The 27105-nt window shown below is 35.4% G+C and overlaps 1 protein-coding gene across 2 annotated transcripts in view; it reads right to left on the bottom strand.

Moving 5' to 3' along the window:
• LOC128855111 (elongation of very long chain fatty acids protein 7) overlaps positions 1–27105 on the bottom strand; it is an 82456-nt gene extending 55351 nt beyond the window's left edge. The window contains exon 1 of one of the 2 annotated variants that reach the window (XM_054089747.1): positions 26732–27105. The gene's annotated coding sequence lies outside the window, so the exon portion shown is untranslated. Of the gene's footprint in view, positions 1–26336; positions 26356–26731 lie in introns of those variants that run through there. The other variant, XM_054089750.1, reaches the window with a different exon arrangement.

Genomic DNA, 27105 nt, shown 5'->3' on the forward strand with positions numbered 1-27105 from the left:
TTTTCGTCGTTTACTGATGTTGCTGGACGACGTTCATGAGGCAAGTTTTCAACCGATGTACGGCCCTCTTTGAACGATTTGTACCACTGGAAAACACGTGCACGCGATAGAGCAGAGTCCCCATAGGTTGTCTGCAACATTTCTAAGGCGTCTGAATCCGAAATTTTGTTGGAACAACAAAATTTCAAACAAATTCTTTGTTCAACTTGAATTTCCATCGTTAAATTCGAAGAACATACTCGAGCTTGACTTGTTTACAGTAGCACAGAAAACAAACTATGTGACATATCACGCTGAAATTTGCCATGTAAGCTTATAACAGTCCTACCAAAAAACAAAAAATGTATTGTATTTTTGCCATATGTCATCCGCGGACCGTTTTATTGATAACGTCTCGTTTATATTTGAGCAGAAGGTATATTTGGGACACAAAGGACCATGAAGCACAAAAAGACCATAAGGCCGAAGTGCAAACTTTCAACAAATCTGAATCTAAGGAAATATTTTGCCCTAATATTATTTAAACTACTAAGGTTATGTTTTCCAAAACTACTTCATTTCATAAATTAATACAGGGTGGCTGATGAAAGTCGCTACCAAAAAAAAATTGAATAACTTTTTTTCTTTTTAAGTTATCTGTTCCATTTTTGTTTTAATTTGCAGATTGATCTTTAAAATTTAAAATGGATAACTGGGACACGCAAACAAGAATTTGGATAGTCCGCCGCTATCATGCACTGGAGTCCGTAGTTTTGGTACAGAGAGAGTACAGGCGGATATTTGGCGGCGATCCCCCGAGCAGATGGACCATAATGAGACTAGTGAATAATTTTGCTGAGGAAGGAACAGTCGCAAGAAGGCCTTATCATCGAAACCCACCAGTTCGGACGGAGGAAACGATCGCTGCTGTAGCTGCAGCTATACAAAGCAATCCAAGGGTTTCAACAAGAAGCTTATCTGCTCAACTTGGTGTCAGCCGACAGTCTTTGCAAACAATAATGCACAAATATTTAGACTTATTTCCCTACAAAATTCAAATGGTTAACAAACTGAATGCAGCAGACTTGCCGATTCGCTTGGAATTTTGCCATAAGATCCTGCAAATGGTGGAAGAAGACCAAAACATGTTAAACTGCCTTTTCATGTCTGATGAGGCCCACATCGATTTAAACGGCAATGTGAACAAACAAAATTGTCGAATATGGAGTACTTCTAACCCACAGATACTCCACGAGACGGAATTGCATCCTTTTCGCGTGACAGTGTGGTGTGCGGTTTCTTCACGCTGTATTGTCGGGCCTTATTTTTTTGGAGAAAATGGTCACACCGTTACGGTTACTGGAGACCGTTATTTGAAAATGCTGAAAGAATTTTTCTATCCAGAACTACGCCGAAAGAGAATTCCTTTCAACTCTGTGTGGTTTCAATAAGATGGGGCAACGTCTCACATAGCCCAGACTGTTTCAAGAAACTGATTTCAAGAAACTCCGAATTTCGTTGGCCCCCCAGGTCGCCTGACCTAACTGCACCTGACTTTTTCTTGTGGGGTTTATGTAAACAAGAAGTTTATAAGACAAAGCCAACAAATTTGGATGAACTAAAACAATCCATTCGGGCAACAATTGCGGCTATTCCTGTCGCAACTCTCAAAGCAGCAATGAACAACTTTTTACTAAGATGCCGCACTTGTGTCAACGAGCATGGGGGGAATTTAAATTCAATTATTTTTAAAACTAGTTAAGCTACATTTAATAAAATTTAATGACCTTCAACTTGAAAAAAAAATAAATGAATTCCATACACTACAAAAAAAGTTATTTGAGTTTCTTAATGTAGCAAAATTCATCAGCCACCCTGTATGTGAATTAAGTTGTAATTTTTTTACATATTTTTATATTCATATTCAGTTTGCTATCTTTTAATTTACAGTTTATGTAAATATTGAATATGACAAAATGTTCGCCCCGAAAAATCTTTTCATACAGCCTTAAATGCGCAGCAATTTTTTTTTTATTTATTTTTATATCTTTATTAATAAGGCTGTTTTGTGTTTGGTTTTGATTATTTTTTTTTTAATTTTTTTTTAAAAAGCAATTGAAAAATTATTCATTTATTGTAGATTAGAGGTTGATTTTGATGAAGACAATAACAACGCGCCGATATATTAAGCGCAGCATGCATTCGCACGCCATTCTTAAACCATCTGGATCTTTTAGCTAATCCAGTCAGCCACACCAGCGAAACTGTGAAAATATTCAGATAATTGAAAATATGGTTGCCTAGAAATCTGAAACGTATCCATAAATCATTTTATGGGGCCCCGAAATAGGCAATTATATCGCTAATAGTTCATTACTTCTTTAGTATTGCCGTAAGAGGTCCTTCATTTATTTTTCGTTCGTCGAGCTTTGTCTAAACTGCGTGCAATACTCTGAAAGTGTGCAAATGAGTGTCGATAGCTGCTCAAAGCGTCTCTTCGACTTGCAACATAAGTGGAACAGAAAAAGCTGTGGAGGTTGCGTGCTTGGACTGGATTCTTAAGTCCCAAAACACTTCAATATGGCACAACCCAGTAAATATTGACCTTCTGGTAACTAAGATATTGCGGTGTTTTTCGACATTCAGCTTTACTGCGATCAAGGAAGGCGATTTTTGAGCGATCGGGCTCCATCATATCTTGTCTATCAGCTTTACCACCATGTTAATTGAATTTATATCTGCTTGATTGGCGGACGTCAGAAGGGTCATGAAAGCATTTTGTTTATGAAACACTGAGATTGTTCGGTGATATATGAAAAAAATCAACACAAGCTCCGCTCTTGTTACTTCTTTGCAGTCTGAAAAACGACGATTGTGTGAACCCGAAGTTACTCTCCCAATTTTGTTTTTCACCAAAGCGGTTGGCCAAACCAATGGTAAAAAGATGACCGTGATTTGGCACTGAGCAAATTTGACAGAATCAGCTGATAGACTGACGTCACTCGGGATGTATTTACGAAAAAACTGAAATTGCGTTAGTGATGTAAGAATAAAATCAACACAACGCCAATTCGTTATTATCGTGCAGAATTCGAAGCGTGAAGTGGAATGGAGCCGAAGTTCATCTCACAATTTTCCTGTACACCATAGTGAAAGCGCAAACCTTGTAAATCTGTCATCCTTATTGAAATCGTTGATCATTGAATTGACAGTGGTCTTTGGAATGCACAGTTCCATTTGAAGTCGAGTCAAGTGGAGTCGAAATCACGCAATGTTTTTCTCCTATACTGAAGCTCAGGTGGGTAAAGTTTCAGCAAAATAGGAATAAAACAGTTAAAGTGGGATTTTACCTCCAAAAACACTAACATAAAATCTTCAATTATAGATATTGTCCACATATATATTTTTATAAAGTGCCCAAAATTTCAATGAATTTAAAATGAGACTTCACTCCCAGAGGTCTTTCCCTACCTTCCCTCCCCTTTTCACTTTTTCTCAAAATATAATATATATTTTGCCATAGTTCTTAGGTGGATCGTAGGGCCTTGCTATTGGTCATCTAAAAAGAACTTTGGCATTTAGAAGACAATAACGAGAAGTCCCAGTTACTCTAAAGCCCATGCCGGAAAATGTTTCGAGATACAATAAGTTTTAGTGAATAAATATTTTGTGTGTTTACTGGCCAATTCCCGGAATTTATTGGCAAATAAAGTTTTGGTCACACATTTTTTGACGCTGAGGGCCAAAGGAAGGCTATCAAGGCAATCTAGAAGTGATGTTTGCTAAATATATGTATTAAGCTACGGGTGGCTTCATAAACCCAGTAATACAAAGTGTCAGGAATGAGAATTCCTCTACAGACCATAAGAAATGATGATATCCAATCTACGCAGCCACTGCTAGCTTCTAATTTCTAATTAAGTTGCGTAAATGGAAATTTTCTATTCAGGTTTAGAAAGAAGAGACTGATACTTTACAGTACTGCGTTTATTGATATATTACACCGAGAATTGGGCATACCTGTGGTTAAAAACTATTAGAGGAAATTATAACAGATGCAGGATAAAATTAATTTGTATTAAAAAAAATTAAAAGGAAGTATTTTTATTTTAATATTTGCGTAGCTTTTATTGAAGTAGCGAATTTAATTGGTACTCATTCTTAGTGAATTGCATGCAACAAAATTTAACCGAATTAGTGTAAAAACGAGTGTAAAAAATATGTTTAAAAGCAGTGAAGCGCTGCAGCAATAAGAAGAAATGAGGAAATTAAAAGGCAACCAAAAGAGGCGGCAACCACACACACACACATGCACATACACAAAAAATTTTTTGATTTTTCGAAGTGCACGCAAAAAGTGCTGGCGTATGTACAACACCAACAAAAACAACAACAAATTATTGGAATTCCATTCAATTGATTTGGGTAAACGGTGACAATGGCCTGGGCGGTGAATCGGTCAGTCGGTTGATTGCATGTCGATATCGTTTTTCGATTTTTAACGTGAGCACAGCTTGAAAAAATAAAAGCAATGACCAACACAGACACCAACGCAGATTTTTAGTAATAAAAATTTTTCAGTTGTTGTGCCATCCAAATATCGAATGGTCGTGAAATGTACTACGGATTGTATTTGAAAGGGGCCAGCAAGCTGCAGGGGTATGGGTGAGCGTATTGAGCGTTGACAACAATAAACTAACGAAATCAATGTGTAGCAACAAATTTGCTTTTTTTTTCAATTACAATTATGGAATTATTTTTTATTTTTGGGTATACACCTTCGAATTTTAACAGGTTTTATCATTTCCCTTACATTATATACCGCTACATATGCTTTTAAGGCGCTTTTAGTTGCTCTATTAAGGCGGAAAGTCGCAACGAAGAAGACGTGACGGACAGAGTTTAGTATTTGGTGAACACACGCGTGCGCTTTGTTCGGCTCGTACCGGTGGCTTCGAGCCGCTCTGGCCCACCAATTGATCGAAGCGAGTGACCAGTGAGAGTGACGACGGACGACTAACGAAACGCAGGACGGTGGGGTGGGCCTGCTAAGAAAGGCGAAAAATGCGGCTACGCAATCGTTTGTTCGAGTTCACTCGTTCAAACGTCAATCAGTCAGTCAGACATATAGACTGTGAGCGAATTCGGACGCCAACGAAGCAGTGGCACAGCAAACAGCGAACAGCAAAAGGGTATGCGAAATTAATTAGGGAGTTCGCCTCGCGCGGCCATATGTACAAATAATGCACACAAAGGCGCATACAAACACAGGTGTACGATGTACGGAGTATGTACATATGTATGTGAGTATAGGTGTATGCAAGTTACACGCGATATGCCTTCAGATTTCTCTTTTTTTATTCTTGTTGTTGTTCGACGTTGTTCAATATTATTAAACTGCTGCCAAAGAAAGCGAACGCTATTTAAACACATACACACACATACATCCAAGCAACTAAATATTCGGCCTTTCAATCTGTCACTTGTTGCTTTCATTCATCTTTTTTCCCACTTTAATTGAACCTCATAAAATTGCGTGTGGGAAAAATACCACGGCGCTGCATTCGCCGCCACCAAGTCAAGGCAACAAGTGGAAATTACCAAGCCACATTGGCGAAGAGAATGTTGTTGACGTTATCCGTTGACTTGTTGGTGGGACGCTGCAAACTTTGTAATCCTGTTTATGATGCCATGCTGCGGTTACTTTAATGATTAGTCATGGTCTCGTTGTCGTTGGTCTTTTCGATGCCGTCGTCGTCGTCGTTTGCACCATCACGAGGTAATAATAGTGATAACTACCAATACAGAATGTGATAATTATGTTACCGCTAATACATCTAGTATATTGGCATACAGATATGCTTTTGGACCTTGAACCCAATCAAAAAGTTTATCGAAGAAACAAAATACATATATATAGACACACATTTATACAATAGTAACTGTGCTGAATGTAAGTGGGCTGTCAACTTGAGCTTTAGCGGATTTTCAATAGTGAAAATATTCAAGTTGGAAAAATAGGGCTTAGAAAATAAGGCATTTTTTCAGGGAAAGTGTATGAAGTACTGGCATGGAAAAATGAATGGGATAGAAAAAATAACAAAGCTAATATCCAAATACAAATAAAGATAAACATAAAACCAGTTATTCTCCATTCAATGAGAAGAATAAATTAATTTACTATCGAAATTATAATAAAATATCCATAAAATATGTCACGAGATACAATTTTATATTTCAAGATTTAAAGGGAATCTACTTTAAATTTGTTAAAACTAGAGAAGGCTGATAAATTTTAAAAAATATATGCATATACTGTCAGGCTCAAAAGAAGGTGTACACCAAATATTAGTATTGTAATTTCAATTATTTTCTATAAAAATATAATTTATACTACAACAAAAACCATATAATGGAAAGTTTCAAACTCTGTACAAAACTTATAAAACTTAGGCGAGGTCTCAAATTTTTAATCAGAATTCTGCAAAAATTTCGAGTACGCAGTTTTGTAATCCACTGAGTGCAAGTTTCAAGTGGCTCGAAAATTGCGTTTGATTTTTATTTGCATTGAATTTTTAGAAGTGTTGCTAAAAGTAAGCACCATTCTCCTTAGAGAAAAAACCCCAATGTTTCTTTGCAAAAAGGGTGTGTATTTTGTAATAAACTTTTAAATAATAATCAAAGTTAAAATATTTTATGCAAATATTTGGTTTCCAACAAAGTCTCGCTTTTGACTGTTTGTCTTGGTATTGTTCGTTGATATTTGCTTTTCTGTCTGATAATATTATGATTCAACAGTATTTTTATTTAAGAAGTTAAAAAAGCAACTTAAAACACCGAATAGTGCACAATATTAAGAAAAGTTAATAAATATTCTTCAAATTTAACACATTTCTTTAAATTTTAGGGACAATATTGGATTGGCCATTTTGCTTTTGGTTACTTTGATTTCAGATTCGAATTTAGCGGCGCCAAAAAACCCTGCAAACCCGAATACACGGGAATATACTCATTTTTAAAATTTTTTTTTTTTTTACACTAAAAGGCTAGTACGAAATTCACAGCCGTGCAATGTTGCTAGCAACATTATTGCCAATTATTATTTGCGCACTGCGCCCTAAAAATATGTATTGTGCAGCCATGTAGCCTACTCAAACAGTTTTAGGCTTTTTCTACCAGGAGGTTTGGATCTATAATCCCGTTTCCCAGATAATTTAGAAATGTTGCTGGCAACATTATTGTCAAATGAGAAGCATCGCACCAGAAGTAATTGGCAAACTTTGGCAAGTGTTTTTAAACAAATTAGTGCACATATTGACACAAAAAATATAAAGCCGATTTACTTACAGTCTTAGCAAAGATGTTTCGCCTAAAAATGTCATAACTTCGGAGTATTCGAACTCAGGCACTTCCATCGCAAATGAACTGTCAGTTTTCGCTCAATTTAATTGGCATGACATGTGCATTAAAATTAGTTGGGTAAAAATGTTGCGGGAAACATGTTGCTAGTATCATGTTCCCGGTATCATGCTGCTGGCATCATGTTACTGGCATGTTGCACTGCGGTTTTCACGGCGAGAAATATGTACTACTTCACCGTGAGTTACCTACGAAATTTCACGCATATTTTACGACAACGGAATTTGTATGGATTTGACAGCCATTTCACTTGAAACCCGAATTTAGTACTATGCTTAAATTACGTAATTTATTTATTTGTATTTTCACAAATACTTTTTATTAATTTTTTATATTTAATTTGTATTCAAAACAGCGTCGCAATTTTTATGACGAAAAACGATCGTATATTTACAAACTTTATATTTTAATACTAAAAGCCGTAAAGTTTAATAGCAACAGTTACAACACAAGAAAATTGACAATTCCTGGCGAAAGAATTTCACCTTGCGATATTTAGCTCTCCCAGGAGGTGAACTCACGTACGTGATCAAAATAACAAAAAACACGGTGGCAATTGCTAAGTGAAATTACGAAAATTGATATAAAAAAAGTCTAATTTGATCTTCAGTTTTTTATTCTCTTTTAATTAATTATTCACTTCAGAGTTCGCGAAGCCAAACTACACAAGAGCAATGTCTGTTCCATTACTGTGCGAAAGCGTAAATTGGATTAAAAAAAAAAAAAAAAAACCGTGCCAATCACGTTCTACAAACTGACGCGGCACATAAGTTCTTAAGTTGATTTGTGGAAAATTTTATCAACAGTTTTTGTAGAAATTGAATAATGAGCCAATAAAGAAGATAACAAATCACGTTAATAAGTACGAAAAGGCAGAAAATTAATCACATAATACTTAGGCACTTGCACGAACATGAATTGCGAGGTGATTAAAAAATGCAATAAAAACAAAGCTAAAGCACATGAGCGCAAAATAAAATCATGAAACACGGCTATAGTTGTATTACCTGCGACAACTATAGCAGGAAACAAGAAGTGCCAATCCACACAGCACAGCAAAAATACAAGAAAAAACAAACATAAGAATGCGCGAAGTGGACTGCACTTTGTTTTAATTCTAATTTTAAAGATATCTTAAAAATAAAATGTGTCACTGTAACAGCATTCCATTGATGACGATCGATCGACGAATTAGAAAAATAGCTACGGTACAATGACCTTTTTAGAACATCATTCCAGCATACCAAACTCACCCAACAACTAATAAGATATTTCTAAACTAATATTGAAAAAATATTTCAACCGAAATACGAGAATTAAACCGAAAATAGTAATAACTACGAATGCTAAGCGTGTGCCGTATGCAAACACTTGGCAGAGCGCTTCTAACTGCTCGGGCTTGCTAAGTTTCCTTAATTTGCATACTTATTAGCAACAATCAACAAAAAATGTTGTGATTCTTTGCACGCTTCAAACTGTGAATATAAAATTCCCCAAAAAATGCTTATCTCGTGCGAAATATTATGTTATAAAATATCTAAGTAAAGTAGCAATCAATTTGGTGGATGATCATGTGATTTTGCACATCAAGAGAATTGTTGGAGACTTCGCGCGATTGCGTGGGAGTGTCAAAGTTTTGAGAACGCATTTTCCTTGGGCTTAAACTCAAAATTTCACAATGGAGAACTCCAACATATTTGATGTCATTCTGAAAATAAATAAATAAATAATTTGAGAAGAAGCCGTATTGTTTCCCTTGCGTTTTAATTTTTGTCAATATTGCGGCATTCCACACGACCTATTTGCACTAATACTTAACCCTCTAGTACCCAAGACCGCCTGTAGACGGCCTAAGTTTATTTCACGCTTATTCCCTTTTAAAATACCATTTCGTTACTTTTTAAACTCTTTCTAATTCCGGAAAGTCCCAAAATTATTGCTGGTGCATTTGCAGCAGCGTCTTGTTTTTTAATCAGCCGTCATAGTCATTTGAAGTCGGAAAATAGTGAAAAGCGGTCAAATTAATTATTCTGCAAAAGTGGTGTATTTTAAAAATTAAATAAAAATATTAGAAGTGTATTTAGCTTATAATAAAAATTATAATAGTGTTGCTGGTTGTGTTCAAAATACGAAAGTTAAAAATAATAACAAAAAAAAAAGTGTTTCCTGTATTTTATAAACCTTTGAAGACAGCCCGTCTAGAGGCGGTCCTGGGATAACTCGGAATAAATAACACTATGCGGTAAGTTTGAAATTTTAACATTTTTAGAGGGGGGCTAAGCTTAAAGTTTTGGTTTTTTAGAAATGGATCAACGACAAAAGTCTAAATTATCATCCCTCAATGATGAAGATATTGCAACATTTTTGGATTTACTAGAAATCGACGATGGTACAGACGTGGAAGAAGATTTCGAAGATCTTTTAGACGAAAATGTGGACGATGCAGAATTACCTATCGACACTGGAATTGACGAGGTGATTAACAGGGTGGTAAATTTGTCAGATTCTATGCTGGAATCAGAAGTGTGTGTCAATTTATGTACATGTTGTCAATTTATGTCTCGTTGATCATTTCAATAACAGGTTTCAGTCCATTCCGATGACTCAACGTTTATGTGACGATGAACAAATGTGCGCACCGAAGATGAGGACTTTCCTTCGACAATATCTGCCAGATAAACCACATAAATGGGGTATAAAACTCTTCGTTTTGTGTGACTCCTTCGGATTTTGTTATAACTTCGAAATATATTGCGGCGCAGGAGACAATGCTGTTCTGACTGATACACCAGATCTTGGGGCATCAGCGAATGTGGTGGTCCGATTTTCCCGTAATATTCCAGATTTTAAAAACCATATAACATATTTCGAGAACTATTACACGTCACTGCCACTTCTGGTTTATCTAAAATCACGCGGAATACATTCCCTGGGAACTATTCGTTCAAATCGAATTCCGAATTGCAAACTTCCGACAGATCTTGATCTCAGGAAACAACCCCGTGGATATTCAACTGAATTTTGTGGATCTGCTTTAGGAGTTGACATTTCTTTATCAGTTTGGAAGGACAATAAAATAGTGTGACTCGCATCGAGTTACGCAGGCGAAAAGCTCTTCCAGAACGAAACAAATGTTATAAATAAGGTGTGGCGGCTCGTCCGCTCAGAAAAAAAATTTGTTGATGTCGATTGCCCCAATGTAGTCCGTGAATATAATAGTCATATATGGAGGGCGTCGACCTCATGAATGGACTAATTGGGCGATATAAGATTCCGGTAAAGAGCAATAAGTACACAAACCGACTTTTTAATCACCTGCTTGATATGGCCATGATAAACGCTTATGTTTTGTTCAGAAGAATTAACAAGATTGACACGCATGCTAGGCAGTACCAACTGCTGAACTTCCGGGCAGAGATCGCTTACGTACTATGAAAACAACAATATTTTTCAATACCAAGAGCTCCAGGTCGTCCATGACAAACTCCTCAAGTAAAATTTACTGGAAGAAAAGTTTACTTACCTCCTGACGACGTTCCTACGACGGAGTTGGACATTTTGCAAAGTTTTTATCACGCACCGGTAAAAAAAGGTGCGAATATCCTGGCTGCACCTCCGAAACTCAAATCGTGTGCCGAAAATGGAATCTGAATCTTTGTTTTTCCCAGCAAAAGGACTGCTTTCACAATTTTCACCATAAATAATTTGCACCAACTGCCTATTTATGCCCAAAAGCATGCCTTTCTTTTGTAGACATTTTTCTAAAACTATTTGAAATAAGACTGACTGTTTGTTTTGTATTGATTTCTGTTAAAAACTTTCTGTTTTGTTCAATAAAAGTACGTAATACACTGAATTTGCAAGTTTTTCATTTAGATTTTTTTGGCGTTCTTTCCCAAAGTCGCCTGCAGGCGGGGTAAGATTTTATCCCTATATAATCGGATCAAGCAACAAAATTTCAATTTCTTGATAAAGAACCTATAATTTTACCATAATCCCCACCCAAAGCAATTTTTTTCATTCAAAAATAAAATTTGGGCACTAGAGGGTTAATGAAAATTGTTAAAAAAACATATATATATATATATTTAAGTACAGTTACATATCTTTTTGAAGATAACAAGATAGATTTTGATCAATTAAAAAAATTTGTTTGAAAAAGTGAAACAAAAAAATATTAAATTCAACAATGGTACAGGAAAAAAAAATTAATACAAGGTTTCTCATCCGAAAAAAACTCCAATTTTTTTTCATTTTTAGAAGTCATCAAATATCGATTTTTAAATGGGCACTATTGCGAACTTCACTTGATTTCATAAAGGCCAGTATTGTGCAACTTGAATACTGATCTTGAGACATGATGTATATCACCTCTTACTGCCAATTTTCCAACTTGAATTCTTCTAGCGGTGACTCTAACCAGAGACTGGGTACCTTCCAAAGTTGAAGACCCCAGTGGAAGGAAAGGGAACAAAAGAAGTGGATGATCTGGTTCACCTAGAGCGAACTGGTCCTAAGGCTAACAACCTTACGACAGTATTCATTGTCGCAAACCCACAACAACAACCTCGGATAACTGATACCATCAAAAGATACCGATACAGAGGAAGCATTGATCTGCACAAGACTGTACTGCTGATTGCGAACTCTACAACATATGCATGTAAATGGATTTGATCCCATATGCTAAAGGGGCCTTCAAAAGTGACGCCGAGATGCTAGTAGTGAATAGTTTCTAGACGCTACCTTTTTGTATGCCATCTTAAACATTTGTCAAGTAAACAGAAGTGCATTTTTACATGATAGAACAACGCGTTAAAATTATTGAAAGTGATTAAGAAAATGGTCGATATTTAGGCACAAAATATAGGAAATTTCGTGACTTTTTTGGTGAAATAATCCTCCGAATGAGTCGATAATTCAAAGGTTGGTGACAAAATTTCAAGAAACTGGTTCTGTCCAGGATAGCAAAAGGACTGACAGCCCAAAAGCTGTATGTTCTGCTGGGAGTATTGCTATTGTAATGCAAAGTGTTACTGAACAACCTCCAACATCCACATCTTGACGTTCTCTATAATTAGGCATTCATGAATCGACTGTTTGGCGGATTTTACCTACAGACGTGCTCATGGTGGACATTTAATTGATGATATTTTTTATATCTCCAAGAATCTAAACTTGACATGTTTTGTCTTAAAGCAACATCTAGACGCACCTTTAGAAAGGCCCTTTACTGAGCAGTTTGAAAAAAGAAAATTAAATTGTATGAAGAAAGACTTCAATTTGCTCATAGAAACCGTAATTTGTCACCGAGCGGAGTATCTATCGAATAAAATTTGTACAAATTATACTGGTGGCGGTAGTTTCTAGAAAAACCATTTAAAATTTTCAAAACTGGTTTACTTCATGATAAAGTTGTTTTACAAATTATAGCAAAAATAATTTTTAACAACTTGGTATGTTTTTAGTACATAACAAAAACAGAAACATTTTTTTTCCTTTAGATTAGCTTAGGTAGTGCTGGCTGATCTGTAAAAAGATCTCACTTATACCTATAGGGTTATAAAATATTCAGGTTTATCACACCGCCAACTTAAACATAAATTTTTAAGGAATGCTGCTGCACTGACAATTCTTAAAACGATTTTAGCCGTCAGACATAATTTTACATAACTTAGGTAAACTTTCCACATGGTGAAAACAATTTAGAAGATGTAGCCAACATCAAACCGTTAGCCGACGCTCAGCGATTTTGAAGGAATCAGTTGATTTACTGACGTAAAAGGAGATGCGACAACGATTTGTTTACTACAAACTCAAACTGTTTTGGTGATATAAGAAAAGTCCACGCAACCTTTACTCACGTTACTTCCTTGCCGTCTGAGCGACTGTCGACTGATTGGACGAGTGTGTTAATACGTGTGAAATAAGCGGGCAGAATCAGGTGCCGAATACCCGGTGACGTGGCAACCGAAGTTAATCTCATAATTTTGCTTCGTATAGCCAAACTCCATGGTGAACATATATTAAAGGTGAGCTCTTTAACATACCCTTATTCGGCTTTGAGCAAATTTGACAGAATCAGCTGATGAGCTGACGTCACTTGGGGTATTTTTACAAAATAACTGAGATTAGTGGTGATATACGAAAAAAATCAACCAATGACACTTCGTTACCGTCTGAAAAACGACTTATTGGACGATTTGCGTGAAAATGTGTGAAATGATTGTAAAAATTTCGGCTAGCGATAACATTATGTTAGTAATATACGAAATATACGAAAAAAAAATTAACACAACCTTCTCTCATGTTGGTTCGTTGACATTTGAACAACGATTGATTGGACGAGTGTGAAATGATAGTGCAGAATTCGGCAGTCGACCTACGACATGGCAGCCGAAGTCCCCTCACAATTTTGTTTTTCACCATAGTTAAAGAGCAAACCTTGAAATCTATCATTATTGGCCAAACCCTGTAATCTACCATTCTTAAACCTACCATACCTGTGTTACGTGCTTTTGTGGTTGACGTCGTGCTTCACGCTTTTATGAAAACTAATTAAAATCAAAGGCTTGGCTAACAGATCTTTATTCAGATTTAAATCCAGCTCGTTCCGGTAACGTAGAACCAACTGTCTATTTCTTTCAACAATTTGTATAGAAACGATGCACTGTACTTCGGCACTGAATGAATTCAGCTTGCATTCATTATAAATTTTCATACCTATTTACTTGAACAAGAATTCTTTATTGCCTTTTGGTATATTTTTTTGCTTGTATTTTTTCGGCTGTCACATATTTAGAAACCAAAATATGTAATCGATGCGCCGCTGACACGTTTCTTAATTTGGCCGGGTGACTATGTGCAGATACCAGTGTATAAATATATATAGTGCATGTATGGAAGACAGAATAATAGCAGTAGTGTAGGAGAGAGCCTATATTTTTAGGTGCACTCAATTAAGATTAAGTAAAAGTGGACAACGCAAATGACGTGCCTACTCTACACACACACACACACACACAAATTTAATTAGTTAGTTGTACAGACCCACTCCAACGCTATCTTATCTGCGCCAATAAGTGCTTATCCTGCGTATGTGTGTGCGCAAACTGTTTATTTAATGTTACTGCCAAGCCTCAAAGATAAGAAATCGCCCAGTGTAGGCAAAGAGATTTTATGCAAATTTCGACACAACATGCACTCTCATCTAACACATGTCCGCAATGGCATGCCATTTAACATTCAAACTTATCGGGTATTCTAACAATTTGGGTAACACGACTATTTTTTTTAATAAACTTAATAAAAGCAAATATGTGACATTTTTATCAATGAACTTTTTTCATTTTCCAGATGGAGCTATGTAGCTATTCAATCATCTGCGCAGAGCTTCTAAGTTTTCAGAGCAAAAATCTGGTACAAATACTTTTGGCCGATTTCTATTAAATTCAACTTTATACCAATAAGAGTTTTGCAGAAATTAAAAAAAACGAAAGTCTGTGAACTGAAATATATGGCGGATGCATAAGAACTTCCCGGCTATCAGATTTTGTAGCTTTTTTTAAGTAAGTGATCTGCGGTTGTCATAATGCAGACGACACAATTCCTTGTGAGCAATTCTCGTCACTACATAGAATCGAATTGTTTATTCTGGTATCACCAATTATGGGTAGTATAGATCAAAAATGATTGTGTGATCAGGCAGTAATAGCTCGCAATATAAAATATACTTCCGATCCCACCAAACTACCTCCCTTGACGATAACCTCGATTTGGATACCATTTTGGGTCCTTCGTCTCAAAAATTCAAGTGAAACGTCGGTTCATTCAATTTTCACTCATTTTTTTTTTAATTCTAGTTTCTTTTTATATCTACATTTTTGTAAATGGTTCATAAATATGATGGAAGTTTAGTTTCCAAGTCTTGTATACTTAAGTCTCGGGCTTCCTCAATTTTTGTCTTTCTCAATTATTGACTTTTTCAGTGATCGGACGACTAGAGTGAGATTTATCTTTAACCACTCTGTGGATGCGAGTATATGAGAGTAGGATGAGTAAATTATGGTTGTTTTAACCGTTTCTGCTAACGAAGTTCATCAGGGGGGATAATATCAAAGTCTGCTATATCAGTAGGCGTACCAAAGAAGGGAGAGCTAAGATGCCTAAATCATAGCGCGGCGGAAGCAAAAAGGCTACGGTCGGTTTTACGTTAGTGGAACGAATCTATTTCCGGCCAAGAACTGTCAGTCCAGCAGCACTCCCCAAATATTTAAGGTGAATGTTTATGTGGTTACAATAACAACAATATGCTGAGTTTATTCCACCTCATGCAGCTGACGAAAAAAGAGCTCGAAGTAATGCCGAGTCTCACAACATGCACGCCTCGCAGACAATGCCATGTAAGGGCACCCACAAAATTTGAGCCGAGGTTAACTTTGGAGGATCTCTCGAGCGCCTCTAATGCATCCGTGGGCAGAAGGATCAGGCGAGCTTACAAGTTTATGTACTTGTCCAGCCCTCGCCGAGTTGACGCGAAGACGTTTCCAGAAGCATACTACAAGTAGTCAAGGGGGTCCCCTAATCCTCTCACTTCGCGAGGAAATTATCTCACAGGACGCATGACTAGCTAATTTAACTGCTTAGAAGTTTTCTACAATGCCACTGTGACCAGGCACCCAGATGAAAGTGAGGTTAGGGATTCCCCTACCAGTTCAGAGTCCAAAATCAAAGATCAAAGGTCCCAATTTCCGCATAGCTGTCGGAGTAGATATTAACTTCTACTTCTGCTACAAATTGATCGAGAAAAACTGAGTAAAGTATAATTGGGTGTTAAATAATATGTACAAGGCTCTTTCAGAATACATAGGGGTTGGCCATATGTATACGGTTTGCTGTACGGTATTACATCTCAGATTGTTATTTGATTAGATTAGATAACTTCGCGGTTTGCACTTCGAACTCATACTCTTTTGACCCTCATCCAGACCAGTTCCCTTGGTAAAATCTTGCAAAAATCTGCATTGAAATACAAGCGTTGCTTACACATTTTTTATGAACTGGCAATGTGAAAACGTCAAAATTTGGAAATGATTAGTACTGAAATTCAGCGTGGACACAGCTTCAAGAGCGCGTACGCCAATTTTCAGTCATAATTAGCAATCCACCACACAGGCTAAAGCTGCATTTGTGTAAAAATTCCAATCATTAATAAATTTTTCGTTGCCAATGTGACTACGCGCTAGTCAAAGCACCGAAATTAACGGGTTTAGTTCAGTCAATTCCACGCCGCCCACAGGAACTGAGAACCTAGGTATATGCCCACATTGTGGCAAATTTCGCGCAATGATCTTGGCCCTTACAAGATAAAATTAGCTCAAGAAGTGAAGCTTCTAGACAATTTGAAGCATCGAAACTTCTCTGGTTGGGCTTTGCAAAAGTTGTGTTATTCCCTTATTGAAACCTCTTTAATATTACAATCGAACAAACGAGTTTATCATAATATGCCATGAGCCTGAGTGTGTCCCATAGTGGACAACCGCTACAACTAACTAGAATTAAAAGTTATATACCTGCAAATATGTTAGCGAACTTTTTAGGATTCACTGCGTGACACCAGCTTATTTGCTAGCGAAGCGGATATAGGTATGTACATACATACATATGTTATGTAGCATGAAGAAGTAAAAACCCCCAAGGTGTGTCCAGCCAGTTCATGTGCGCGCAAGGAATCCTTAATTACACGCAACTGACGCAAATTTATGGACTGCGGCGGTACGTGAAAAAAAAAAACACAACACTTTTTAATGTTATAATTTAGGAGTTTACTTTTTGTTATGCCAATTTGCATATTACAAAACAAACTGATTAAACAGTTTTAAATAACAAATAGAATAAATCTTTAAGGTGTACTTAATTTATAGTTTATTAAATAAACAACATGCAATTTCACCAAAGGATGCACCTTCTTCACCAACTGCAAAATTAGTGAACAAATATTTATTTTTGCATCAAACTGCAACTTGATGCCACACCTGCCGATTTTTAGTAAATATTATAGAAAATACAAACGAACATTTTGTTTACTATTTAAAACCACTACCGGATATTATTTTTCTATCCGTTGACAAAACTTGATTGTACATCATAATGAAATTTTATTTACCAAGCCGTAAATAATTGAGCAGAGAACCTTATATAATCGACTCACCTTTTGTTTGAAGAGTCAGAAATTCTGAAGTGATTACGAGTAGTTGATCAATTCGAATGACAAGTTACAAAAGTCACAATAGTGCAATGCTGGCTTGCTTCGAATTGAAATCAAAAAATAATATTTGTGCTCTTTAAGTATTAGAAATACGTAATCACTGTGAAATTATAAAGTAAATCAATTAAATTGTTTGCTCTAATCTCATAGAGCAAATATTTTGAGGCGTATTTTTCATGAAAGAACTATAAATACGCTCATAACTTTATAAGTGGATACAATGAAAAATCCAATGCATTTAGTTTATTTAGATTGGGTTTTCATTTAACCTCACAAGCTTGGGAATGATTTATGCTAAGGCCTTATATTTTCACCTTTCCATATGCGCCTACGCTTCTCAAAAGCAAAGATATTCTCAATGCCATACAATTCTGCACTTCATAACGGATTTGTTACTAAGTTTTAAGATAAGCTTATTACCACATTCTTCCTGACGAGATGCAGAACCAAACACGACTACAACCACTAGATCGAACAGTGTACAGAGACATTAAACGACAATCATCGAGAGTCTGTTGCCCCCTTTCCAAAGCTTACGACCCTCGAATGCCATTATCAGTGCCCAAACTCTGTCATTTGCAGGCGAAGAGCTTCAGTTGCCTCGTGTAGTAGTTCCTACGTGGAACATGGGGGGTTAGTTAATCGGAAAGTGATGCGAATAACTTTAACTCTAGCACAGCAACTTCTCTCCAAACGACAACATTCACCCACTGTCCTAGACTTCTTGTTCTGGACTTGGTACCCCCTATTTTCGCTAACCAGACTCTGTCGTCCGAGACAAGGCGGTATAACCTTCCATCAGCGAGGAACAAATTCCTACGCTTGGTGGGAAAGCCGGCAGCTCCGGTCCCGTACTCAGATGTAGAAGGTCACTCCTACTCCTACTCATCTTAAACTTATGGATTACTGGCTCAATTACGTGCTGTATATTGTATCAGAAGCAACAACCACCTCGTTCTTCCCTATACAGACAAAACTCGTTCCATGGAGTCCCAAAACCACAAAGCTCACACAATTAATAAAAACCACGCCTATTCGCAAATCTCCATCCCTCATTAGGCTTATGCAATCAACAGCTGGATTTTCCATACTCGTAGAAAAGTGGCAATACTCGTTGTTCACTCCTCCTACCTCTAACCACTCTCTCTAAGCTTGAAAAATGCAAATCTATGAATTTTATATGAACCACTTATTGAATAAGTTGCTTCAAATACCTGTTCTGGGGTTTAGTAAAACTAAACTTTAATTTTATGATGTGATTGCAATCGAAAATGGGCAGCATGCTTCCTTTTTTTAATGAATTAAATAATTTTAATGAATTAAATAATTTTGATTCTAAAATAATTTTGATGAATTAAATAATTTCAAAAAAGTGTTTATGTACCACGCAATTTGTCTGCTTAAGGGGGCCCAGTGGTCTAGAAATGTTTAAAAAAATCGATTTTTTGTTTTTCCGATATTTCGAAAGTATAGTAGCTTAAGAATTTTGCTTTCACCGAGATTCGAACCAACGACCTCTCTGTGAATTCCGAATGGTAATCACGCACCAACCCATTCGGCTACAGCGGCCGACATTTTTCTAATAGCGGTCGCCCCTCGGCAGGCAATGGCAAACCTCCGAGTGTATTTCTGCCATGAAAAAGCTCCTCATAAAAATATCTGCCGTTCGGAGTCGGCTTGAAACTGTAGGTCCCTCCATTTGTGGAACAACATCAAGACGCACACCACAAATAGGAGGAGGAGCTCGGCCAAACATCTAACAGAAGTGTACGCGCCAATTATTTATTTATTTTTAGTAGCTTAAGAATATACTGTGAAATATTCATGCAGAAATTCCCAATATTATAGCTTATACAGCGCCGAGAGCGGCCCGGGCGCTCCTATACCTCAAACTTTAAACTCATTTATCTGCGGCCTGGAATCCTCTGAAATTTTAATATGTTGTTCACAACATCAATTGTACTAGATTCATATTATAATTTCAATTATTTCGTACTTTTTTAATTAAAAAATCTGAAAAAAAAACCTGATTTTTAGAGTGTCAAATTCAAAACCGCGCCATCAATTTTTTTTTATTCTAGTACGGTTCATAGCTGCAGTCATACTGATTAAAACGTTTTTTGGTTTTTGTGTTTCAGATAAATAGAAGAGCAAAAATAGACAACCCCGTCCAGGTCAAATTTTTCGGGAGGGTTAACTCCAGCGCCATTTTTTAAATTATTAAAATTAAAATTTTCATTTTTGTATGTAAAAGAAGTTAAATAAAAAGCCTAAACAATTTAAATATCGTTTTTCTTTTTTTTATTGTAAAAAAAAAAATCCTGAAAATACCCTAAATTTTTGAGCTCTAGACTCTAAAAATCTCACTCTCACTCCATCTCGATTTCACAAATTGTAAGCGTACACTAAAAATTTAAAAACAAAAGAAAATAAATGATATCAAGTTTAAACGGCGTAAAATAATAATTAACATAATTTTTCTACTACATAAATAAATTTCACGTTGATATTTTTTTCAAATATTCGATCCTTAACATTCAAACCTTCCCGCACTTTCTTGTCAACATTTTTGAAATTTCTGTCAGCCTAAGTTTGTGATTGATGATCAATTTATAGGTACGTCTATCTGTTTTCATGCGTCCTAATCCTTAGATTTTCTTTAAAATTTTATTGATGGTATTTCCTCCATGCAACATTCCATGAAAAGTAAATATGCTGATAGCGTTCAAATTGTCGTAAGCAATACAAATAATGGACTTGTATTTAATTGTTCTTAATTTTTAAGGCTTTTTCGCTATAGTTTGTTATTGGCAGTAAGCCAAGAATGACAACCGAAAATCGTATTGGATATTCCATACGAGTTTAAAAGTTCTCTACAGCGCTATAATCGCTTACGTTTTCATTAACACATTTCGTGCCAACAAAATTCTGATGAATTGTCAAATGTTCGCTCGCAAAGAGAAATAAATACATATAATATATCCAAACTAGTAGGTACGAGTACTCGGGCGCCAAATATGCAAATTCACCTACAGCTGATTGACTTCTTGCTTACATACGAAAATGTAAAATAGAGCAATGCGCATTTGGTGTTTTAGGAAAATTACTGCAAAAACTTGACAAATGGAATATTTACTTATTTCTTGCATATTTAATTTGTTTATTTCAATTTTGAAAGCTTTTGAAGGATAATTCGTTTATTTGTATAAATTTGAATGCGCTTTTTGTTAACAGTTTTTGTTGCTGGTAAATTGTTGCGAGTAAGAAATTCCCCCTACTTTGCAAGTACACGAATGCTTAAGGTTAATAATTTGTGATGATAATTATCAGCAGGTGCTTTAAAATAAACTCTGAAACCAAGATAATTGTCAAATGAAAGTATTCAACTAATTTCTTTTTTCAATTCGACATAATAAAAATTCTATAAACCTTTTAAGTTTGTCGTTTGTTATAAAGTAAGTACTAATAAAGCAACGAAATAAATCAAAGTTCACTTGATAAATGTAATTTTTTTATTTAGATGCCTAACAGCTATTTGAAACTACAAACCGGTCGAGGGGGTTGAAGAATGACGAAGAAAAACTAAACGAGCGCGAAAACAAAAGGCTGAGTAGTGAAAATTGATTTATTGTGTTATTCCAAAGGATATTAATATGGAAAAGGGCCCAGGGTATTCCACAAATGAAAAAATCCCAGTTTACTTATAACGACAAGCAATATATCGTCCCCTTAGTATAACAATAGCCTATGTGCTCATAGGCTATTATTTTTTTATTGAATTTTTGGATTCTCCATCGTCGATTTTAAATGTGGTCAAAATTTTGTCAAATTCTAGTTCCACAAAGTGGGTCAAAACGTCAGTCAAAAAATAATAAATATTTACAGACATAACGAAATTTGAGTGAGAGCTACTTTCGACAAAAAGTTTGAAATTAATTTTCTCGAAACATCAAAAAATGTATAGGCTATTTTAATACTAAGGGAACGAAATGAATATATGTAAATGTTAGACTTTAGTTTATATTTATTAAAATGCTAACTGACCCGCCAAACTTCGTACCGCCTCAAGGTTAAATAGATTGTTATATTCTTGAATGTTGGTCAAGAAATGTTTAGAATCACTTCCCTCATACAGTACTTACAAATGATTGTCATTTCCCTAATTGGTATTGATTTGTCGGCACAATAATATGTATGTATATTCCTGGATCGTAGTCAAATACTGCTCGTTCCAGGAGCTTGCGTCTGCGAGATCGCTCAATATTATTGTGTCGTGCTCGTTGTGGGTGTTTTTGATGTGCACGAACTCATTGCATTCTAAGCCAATTCTGACATACCAATACGACTATTTTCATTATCTGTCTCCACCGCTCGTCATCAGTGCGGTTAGTACGTGAGGTAGCTCTTCGCACATTTAATTGACTTCGACGACCTAAGTCAGGTTTTCTTCTCCTTTTAAAATTGTAGATAATTAAAGTAAGGAAAGTTCTCGCGTAAATACCTGTAGTGTCGCTATCATAAGAAATCAACAAAGTAAAGAAAGCTTTCCCGCATGTAATGGTAAACGACACTATCTCAAAGAAAAGGAAGAAGGAATGCATGCACCATTTGTCTTTAGAGGAATTAAAGATCGGCATATGCATTTGTTGTTTGTATGTATAATATTATGGTTGCGATCAGAAATTGTTGGTTGTCAATATCAAATGCCAAATTTCGAAAACAAATGAAAAAAGCAGAACTTTTTTAATTACATTCACTTTTAAATTTAATTTGATTTATGAACGATGGACGTACATCAAATGTTTGACAGGTAGGAATAGTTTCTATGCGGAAAAATTGTTGTTTTTACTATTTCTGTTTTTTTTTCCTATTTATTCACCTTCTAAACTTTCCCTGGTCTTTCACAAATAATTCAAAGCCTAACCGGTCCAGCCGTTCTCGAGTTTTAGCGACACTAGCGAACAGCAAATCAATTATATATTATATATACATATATATATATATATACGATTAGATAAATTTGACTTTGTTCTTATTTTTATATTTATATTTTAATATAAATAGCAGTGTAAAATATATCAAAGAGAAAATCTTATAAAAGTCAGATTCTTTGTCTTTAAGGAAGGCAGCTCCTCCAGCACTTTTAAATTTTCCATTTCTTTTTTTTTTTTGCTCTAAAAATACATTTATAATCTAAACAATATCTTTTCAAAGTTTTAAGCTTAATAGAAAGTCAAAAAAGTCCCTATAAAGTATTTTTTCGCGGTTTTCTCGAAATACCTATTTTTTCGCGTTGTCATATATAACTCAAAAAGTAATCAAGATAACAACTTAACAGGAATATTCTTTAAAATATTGGCTTTTGCATGTATGTACATCAAATTTTATATTAATTGTCACTAAAAATATTGTTTTGATCAATTTGGTTATAAAAAGTGTAATTTTTTTATTTCCTTATAATCTTTTTTCGTTAAAAATAGGTAAGTGCAAAGCGGAATAGCTTATTTTACAGAAAAATTATGTCTGGTTGATTTCAGTTGATTACAAGAGCCTATACTTTCCACGGCGCAAATTAAAGGAGCCACGTTTGAGCAGCTGTAGCGCCGCCATTGTTTTTTTATTACATTATATATGTAATTTATTTTAAGATATATATATTTAATAAGTACTCTCATTTTTTCGCAAAAAAAAATGATTGAGAAACCTCGTTGTCTGGAGGAGATGTCCCCCTTAAGTATGAATGGCTTGAAAGAAACACCATTTGGCTTAATAATAAAGTAAAACAAGCATCCCACGACAGTTCATTCTATGTTACCGGAACGACCCGAATATATATCCGGTCGAGGACTGCCACTCCAGCAGCATTCCCTGTACATGCATGGGGAATTTTTATGCTACTACAACAACAAGCATCTTAAAGTCTCTCCAACCACCAGGATACATAATTTTTTCAACCACCAGCATACATAATTTTTTATTTATTTCAAAGTCAGTATCCTCTTACAGCAACATAACGCCAAATTATTCATCAGTCACTTTAATTGCACTTTTAATGGCAATAAATTGTGCTTGAGGCTGTGATATTTCCTTTAGCAATACCTATTGTTGATAAACAATCGATGACGAAATTGGTTTAGCCGATGTTGCATCAGGCGCCGACTCAATTGTGCGTTGAACAAAACCATATTCATATTCAGAAACCTTTTTATTGCATCATTGAAGGCGACACAATGAGGATGAATGCATTGATGAAAACAATGAACCAAAACATAGAGGAAATCATAATTATTGACTGGTACATAACACGAGCCTACAACGATTACAGGTAACAGGAGCCTTCAAATTTTAAATTTTTAACGCAATTTCATATAAAAAGTTGTGTTCAATAATAATTCAATATAATTCAAATCGATTTGCAAACTAAATTCTATGTCCAACAGTTTGTTAAGCTCCATATTCCGACATATAATTGCACTAAAAGCCAAGGCCAGATATCGGAACTGCTGGTCATCTCGTCTAGATATAAACGGACGGCCTTTAAACATATTTAATTGAATTTTGAGTAGAAAAAATTTTATGTTTATTCCATAATCCTAAAGAGGGCGAGCAAATTCTGTCGTTAAACATAACGAAATCCTGGTTCAAATTACTATTATTGCGGTGGGACAATTATTGTATTGAATTCGAATTCTTTGCTTTACCTAGTAGAGAGTACTTAACTCAAATAAGAGCTGTTTATTTGAAAACTTATATTTTATTGGTGGCCATTGACTAAATGGAAGAGAAAAACGTGTACATATGTATGGACGCACAAAAATAAATAACCTAGTTCGGCCAGCAGCAAAGGATATGCACAAAGAGGCTCGGATGTAGAGAATTCAATCAATCTAAACAAAGAGATAATGCAAAAACGGTCATAGGTTCAAGTCACAAATATTCACCCAGAAAACGGTTCCAACGTTTCCATTGAACTCATCTGTTGATCGTTGGAAATTCACCGAGCTAATTGGGCGAGAATTACATTTTAATTAAATAATGAATATTCATAAACACGGACACGACATACCACCTACTTCGTGAATAACGTGCACAATATAGAATTAATGAATGCTTCGATTATTTTACCAACGGTATGCCAGAAATATGCTAAGTATCTATTTCCGTGCCAACAATATTAACAAATTTAAAATAAATGCATATAAAGCAGAGAGGCTACTGAAACCGGGGAACACTTTTTTGATAAAAACCTATGTTTGTAATTAGAAAATGGTTTTTTATTTTCAAAGGAAGTTTGCGGATGTATGAAACATTTTTTTTTTTTCTTACAGCTATATTTGATAGTCATAAAATATTTAAGGGGTTAGGGGTAATCAGAATTTTCAAAAAGAAAAAATTGATTTTTTTGCATTTTCCTAAAGTATAATATCTTAAAAATATTGTGTGAAAATTTGAAGTGAATCCAACAAATACTTTGCGAGTTATTCAACAATTAATAAAGGGCGCTCGGGCGCTCCGGAGCGTTCGAGAGCAAGTAGCTAAAATTTACATGCGTTTTTCTCAAAACTATGTTTTTTGAACTGGTGATCACTGTAACTTAAAAACCGCTTGGTAGATTTCAATAAAATTTATACTGCTTTTGAAAAACAAAAATCTCGTGCGTGATTAAAGGATTTTTTTTCAAAATTTCAATTTTTGTTAAACAATTGTCGGTTTTTTTTTCGAAAATCTGAAAACTATTTTCTGAGGTCGCCCTATTGTTAATTAAAAAAAAACAAAATCGATCCGGCATAAGATTATCTATTAATAAAACTAATTTCTCTTGTCCGATTGATTTGAGCTAAATCTCCAAGGACTTGTGATGATCACCGCAAGGGACTTCTGGTGAAACGAGCTCCAAATAAACAGCGGTAACTTTTACAATAATTAATTTTTTTTTTTGGAAATTTTGCTTAAGTCAAGTCGAAACATGATGAATTAATGCTATGTTTTTAGTTTTGAAAAATAAAGCATTTGACCAGCAAAAAAATATTATTGAACATCATCATTTTTTCAGGCGTCTAACCCTAACCTCTTAAGTTATTAGCATTATTTTATGTTACTTCTGACTTTCAATCTCTTGAAGAAATTCTCTTGTAATTTGTAATATAAAAGCAATATTTGTGTTTTTTGTTAATCTCTATTGAACGGTTAAAAAAACTGCAATCTGCTCTTAAATTATGAGTACTGAGTCCTATTTATTGTCATTGACTCCTTTTGGCTGACGTTCTGTAAACTGTATACTCAGCTTTTTCACCTATGCAATGGCTATTGTTTAATCCATTAATCATACATTTAAATATATTACCGCTGTTCTCTGCTCATTCACGAACTAAACATTCTATTTTAATTAGCTACTGATTTAGAGCAGTTGTTCTGGCAACACTGGCTGCAGTAGAAAATAAACAAAAAATGCCGGTACATTGACATTCAGCTAAAAATCATGTCACGCGGCAAAGATATCAGGGTCATTTTTTCATCAAACTAAATGTATATTTTATCTATGTATGTATAAACATATACCAGTATACTATCGCTTGATTTTCAAAGCTTAATAAACGAAACACCATCGCAAATGAGCTAACAAAACACAGTTAACTACCAATTAAAGTATATCGTCCCGCAGGTATCTTACCCACTATTATATACATATCACACACAGCACAATCAAAGATAAACGTCAAAAATGCGACGCTGCGCCACTTTAGCGTGAGACGCTTTCGTTTCCTTTTCAATTACATTTCCTCTCACATTCTACCTCTCTCCTTTTATATAGCTCGACTCTCTTTTTCGTTTCTATATTCTTTATTCAATTTCTTGCACAAACACTAAAAATGGACAACCAAAAAATGGGTGGAATTCCAATTTCACATTTTCACAGCGCTTGCATAGCTACACCTAGCCTACCGCCAAGGCACGAGGGTGCGGCAATAAATGCCTGTAGAAAAAAATTGCCATATCCACCTTCCTTTCACGGATTTGATGACTAACCACTTGCAAGAGTAATTTTGGTTAAAAATTTTAACTTACACTTCAACTAATCACCACACAACGAATATAACGTCGAAAAGCGTTCTGTTAGATTTTATAAGATGCACATAAAATTGTAACTGATGTTGCAGCGAGCGGGGCGGTTGTAACTAACGGATAACGTTAGTAGTTTTTTTTTTTTACTTTCTTGTATACTAGAAACGCACACGAAGGTGAATGAAAACTGTCAATGAATGAAATCGAAAGCGCAAAAATTGATAATTATCGCGTACTGCAATAGATTTTAGTATTGTACCGATCTATACAGTGGCTAAAATTGAACTCGAAGGAATTGGCCGCAACTAGCTTATTTTAAATTGATGTTAAATACGTGCAGCGCGAACAATGTACTCCATCTACACGCTCACGCACAC

Source organism: Anastrepha ludens, chromosome 2, assembly GCF_028408465.1.
Source record: "Anastrepha ludens isolate Willacy chromosome 2, idAnaLude1.1, whole genome shotgun sequence".
In the NCBI taxonomy this organism is placed as follows: domain Eukaryota; kingdom Metazoa; phylum Arthropoda; class Insecta; order Diptera; family Tephritidae; genus Anastrepha; species Anastrepha ludens.